Source organism: Pyxicephalus adspersus, chromosome 3 (genome assembly GCF_032062135.1).
Source record: "Pyxicephalus adspersus chromosome 3, UCB_Pads_2.0, whole genome shotgun sequence".
Classification (NCBI taxonomy): Eukaryota; Metazoa; Chordata; class Amphibia; order Anura; family Pyxicephalidae; genus Pyxicephalus; species Pyxicephalus adspersus.
In genome coordinates this window covers 122,595,409-122,600,695 of record NC_092860.1, presented here as the reverse complement: position 1 = coordinate 122,600,695, position 5,287 = coordinate 122,595,409, and positions in this window count along the sequence as shown.

Sequence of the window (5,287 nt, the reverse complement as noted above, 5' to 3'; positions counted from 1 at the left end):
TTAGATCATTGTTTCTCAGCCAGGGTTGAAAGGTCTTCCTTCAGCAAGGAGCTATTTGTGCCTCACAGGTCAGATAAACTGATACCAATGATCATTTTGGCTAACTGTAAGGATGAGATTCTCCCTATTGGCCAGCAGAGTTAAGAGCCATTCATCCCACTGACCACCATAATGTAGCTGTGGATATAGTGGATATAATAATTATAGTAGGGGTTTCCTGAGGACCTGAAAGCTTTTTTAAGTGTTACTCCTTAATAAAAAGGTCAGGAAAAGCTGTGCTAGAGGTTGATGTACATTGAAGTAAAGTAAAGCCAACTTAAACAAAGGAATCAAAGAAAAAGTAGGGCATAATTCTTGGGTATTGCTTTCGGAACTCATTGATTGGATATCTTTTCACAGGCTTGAAATGTTAAGGGTCCATTTAGATTCACATGGTAAATTAGGACAGCAGATGCATTGCCTTAGTACCATTATACATTATTAGCAACATGAACTGTGAATTGCTACAACAGTTACTATGACCCCAAAATCTAAACTAGCTCTTATGGTTAAGAATGCCAGACTTTGCTTCAAAAAATGTATACATCTGTATTTTGTACACATATTTTTTTTTTGCAAGTGAATGTGACTTTTATTTTTAATAATAAAGAAAAACATGTTATCTACCTGTGCAAAGAAGTGTATTTGGTTGCGGTTTGGATGGGATAATAAATTACAAGGTAAAGGCATTAAGAAAATACTTCAAAATAGGAATCTAGACTTCCAAAAATATTTTGCAGTTACTGTGCCTTCAAGTGACCTAATGGAGTAGGAAATTGTTTATATCCTATACTTGGCATCAGTACTGCAGCTGTGTTTCCACACAAAACAGGAAAACTTGAAGACTTGCATATCAAAAAAGTGGTGGAAGAATTTCTGAGAGGTTACAGAGTATTGTGTTATATTTCTAGGTATAGTAATAAAATAAAAAAAAAAAACAATTGCTGCCAGAACTTTTGTAGAGCAGTATCAGGAGATGCTTAGAGCTTTGCATGATATTTGCATTTTTTCATATAGTGCCTATTCTTTTCCTGGCACCTCTTACCTCATATTGAAAAGGTGGAAATGCCCACTTAAAAATCCACCTGAGCCACCACCTGCATTGGACTGGACTTGGCAAAAAACTCCCAATAGCTGTTTGGCAAAATGAGCAGAGGTTTGTTCACTCACCAGCATCACTACTTCTAGAACACTTTTAAATTAGAACTTTACCTAAAAAAGGTAAACTGAAAATACAACATTTTTATAGAGAACCATAAAGTCAAAAGTGAAGGACAATACCATGCATCTATGCAATCTGCAAACAAACTAGGTAATGCAGTTTGGATTTGTAAACACTACTTAATTTTTCTTTTTACAGTGGGTTGGACTCAGTTGATCAGGTAAACCACCACCTGTACCTGACCAGAAATTGGTATTATTATAATTAAACAGTATTTATATATAGCGCCAACATAAATAATAATAATATTAATGCTGCATTTGAAATGCTTCTGAAGTTGCAGCCTCTCTTCAAAAACAGCTTTAAACTGGCAGAGTAACAAGAAATAGGCAGGAGGATGTGTAAGAAAGTGTCTAGAGTATAACCCGGAGGAAATGAGGTTGGAAAAAAACATTTATATGCAATACTTAAGCAATTTATATTCCTACAGCCATCTGCTTCCCACTCCTCTGACCTGGCTCCTTTATGATTTGATTTGATTTGCTAGTTGGTGGAGGAGGAAGGTTACAAAACAGGAGAGGTAGCATTGGCTTCAGAAGGATGGCACCATGGCCAGGTAAGGCTGGGCCCTCTATATGTGTGGCAGTACTACTACAGTCCCATTTAGCATTGCCCCTTGCTGTGGGTCTGCATATAGGGTCTAACGTGTAACTCCGCAGTCATGAAGAGCCATACCGCCACCCCAAGAACAGAATCCTGGTTGCAATTATGAGACCTGTTTTTATACCTGTGCCTACAATAAGCAATAACTCCCACATGCTTGTTCCAGACCAGTGACCTACTAAACATTAAAGCGTGTCTAAAGCCAAAACCTATTTTAATTTAGAATGGTGTGGGGTTGGTGTCCCCTCTGGGATGGTTCACCTTTTCTGTGAATCCCAAAATACTTGATAATCAGGGAGTTATCACTAAAATAAAGAGGAAATCTTGCTCAATGGTGAAACTTCTTGTGATGGCAGCTGCCTAAGTTGACTTTAGGATTCTCTCATCTTTAAAGTGAAGAAATCCCAAATCTAACAAAAATGATCATTTAAAATAAACTATTACAGCAGTCACATTTCCCAGCACTAAAAATGCACAGTGCTACAAAGAGATGATGAAGAAAGCATGAAATCCATTGAAGTATGGTATCATGACTGCCAGAGGTGTACACACATATCCAGCCCGGAACATTCCAACATGTCCATGCCACACCTGATTTTTTTACAAAGGGTATGCTTTACAAATAGCAATTTTGCAGAACAATGCTTGCCTGTTACATAGGAGGGATTGGATCAGTATTTAAGGTCCTAATTTTGGCTATTTTAAAACCTATAAGCCAAAAAGAAAATATAGATTAGTCAACTGTGACACTGTCATTGTGTGTTCCTTTAATGCAAGTAAACATTTATTCTAATTTTTAGACTCCCAGCTCAAATAATATTGACCTTTGTATTACAATTTAAGAGTTTGGCAGATTACTGTCTATTGAAATAAAAATCCTGTATTCTTACTGAGGAATAAAGAATCTCTGGACTGTTCTCATTATGTCAGAGCAGTGTGTAGGTTACTGTAAGGTGGAAATGATAAAACATACACTCGTATTCACCGAAGCTCACTGTAGATGGAACGGAAATGATTCATCACTTTGATAACTGAATGGCTTACATACAAAACTTTTCTAATGTAGGATCAAATCTGCACCCTCAAAGGCACCTTGTGGCATTTCTTTCAAATGCATCATTAAAATGTTTTCTATACGGATTCTAAGCGGACCTAAACTCAAAATTTTTACTTTACATAAAGGGGTAGTCAACCCTAAAAAATTGTATGTATTTTTTTTTTTTTTTAAGTGCAACATGCATGCACAGTGAGATTGGCAATCTCTTTTCCCCCAATCTATGTCACCCGCAGATGCAAGATCGGGGGACGGAGGAAGAAGAACCCGGAAAAGAGAGAAGATTCCTTTGCGCGGGGCCGAAGACAGGTACCAGGACAACGCGGGACCCAAACGAAGAAACCTTCTGACGGATTGGTAGAATTAAATGTAAGCCAGAGCATCTCAGGCATGCACAGAAGGAGCCCTTTCTCCAAAAGGTAAAGAAATGCATGCGCAGTGAGATCAGCAAGTATTTTTCCCCCATCTACGTCACCTGATCTTGCGCCTGCGTCAGGTGATGTAGGAAGAAGAACATGGAAGAACAGATAGAAGATGGTGGCACCTAGCACGCCGACCCGAAGACGGATACCGAGATGACGAGGGACCTGATGGAAGAAAACTTTTGATGGATCGACAGCTCTGCGGGATTGAAGGTAAGGGTATTTTTTTTGTTTTGGGTCCTTTCTGGCTTTACTTCCTCTTTAAGATTGATGAATAATGCAGATTGTCTCATGTTCCAACGCGTTTTGCCAATTAGGCTTATAAATCACTTAATATCATAATAATATCAATAAACGTAAAAAAAGGGGGCAGTATTAAATTATCAAACCACATTTTAATACTGCCTTCTTTTTTGACATGTTTATTGATATTATTCCTATATGTAATTCTTGTACTAGTTTGATCTGTTCTTCTCACCCTCCCCTGAGGAAGCCTAATTGGCAAAATGCGTCAAGTGCCTGAAGTGGTTTCTGCTACACTATCATACCTAAGATGAGTAGAAGGTCCACAGCTTCTGCTGCTGAAGGGTAATTCACTACAACTATTAACACCTAACAAAGTATAAAGATCTGGAAGGCTAGTTGTACTAGTTTTATCTTTTCGTCTCACCATCCCCAGAGAAAGCCAAATTGACAAAACGCATAGGGAAATTAAATCTGCACTATTTATCAATCCTAATTTCCCTGTCACAGAGGTAACTGCACTCTTTCTAACCATAGATTTAGTCTAGTGTAGAAGTCACTCACTGATAACCTTCTTTTTAAGGTTGGACTTCTAGATACTCTATTTAGTAAGATATTGTATACCAGGGTTTTTTTTCCCTTCCTCTGGAACAACTATATTCATGGGGTTTTATATCTGGGATATGTTTTACCTAGGGGTTGAACTAGAAGGACGTCTTTTTTTTAACCTGACTTACTATGTACAGTATAAGATATCACATCCCTGAATAGAGATAAGGGATTGAATACTAACATAAGTTATGTGATAAGCCATGTGATCTTTAATGTACAAATGTAAATAAAAAAATACGCCCCCTGCCACTCTCTCCGCTCCTCCAATGACCTCCTAATGACTTCCTCTCTCACAACCTCATCACACACACGGATACAAGACTTCTCTACTGTTGCCCCGACTCTCTGGAATGGTCTTCCTCGTCCTATTCAGCTTGCCCCTACTTTATGCTCATTATAAAGAGCACTTAAAACCCATCTGTTCAAATTTGCCTACCCATCTTCTTTTAAACCCTCACTACTTCCCACCACTACATATCTCCCCTCCTATTGTATGATACTTCCCCATCTCCTAGATTGTAAGCTCTTCAGGGCAGGGTCCTCTCCTCCTCCTGTGTCACTGTCTGTACCTGTCTGTCATTTACAACCCCTATTTATCGTACAGCGCTGTATAATTTTCTTGGTGCTTTATAAATCCTGTTTATTATTATTAATATTAGCTTTACATATAATGTAAGGATGAGATCAGCATAGTTTTCTCATATAACTTTATTCAGTATGACAAAGTTACCTTCTAACAAAGCCCCCATACAGTATCAGCCCAGCCACACTTCAATAACTACTTCCGGCTTTCTATTCATTAGTCACGTGGCCCTGTGCTCTCTTGTGATTCGCTGTAATCCCAGACTCCTAGCTTTATGCTAATTCCGTCTGCTCACCACCCCCCCCCCCATATTACCTGTTATGACGTATATATAGCCCTGTCACCAGCACACAGCAACATGGCGCCCAGTTCTCGCTCTCCCCTGTCCTGATATCACCATTGACTCTAATAACGGGTTTTCCTTTTATATCTGACGCACTTCCGGTCCGGTTTTCTGACCAATCCTCCGGGCTCTCTTCTATGTCGTCACAGGGCGGGGCTATCCTTTG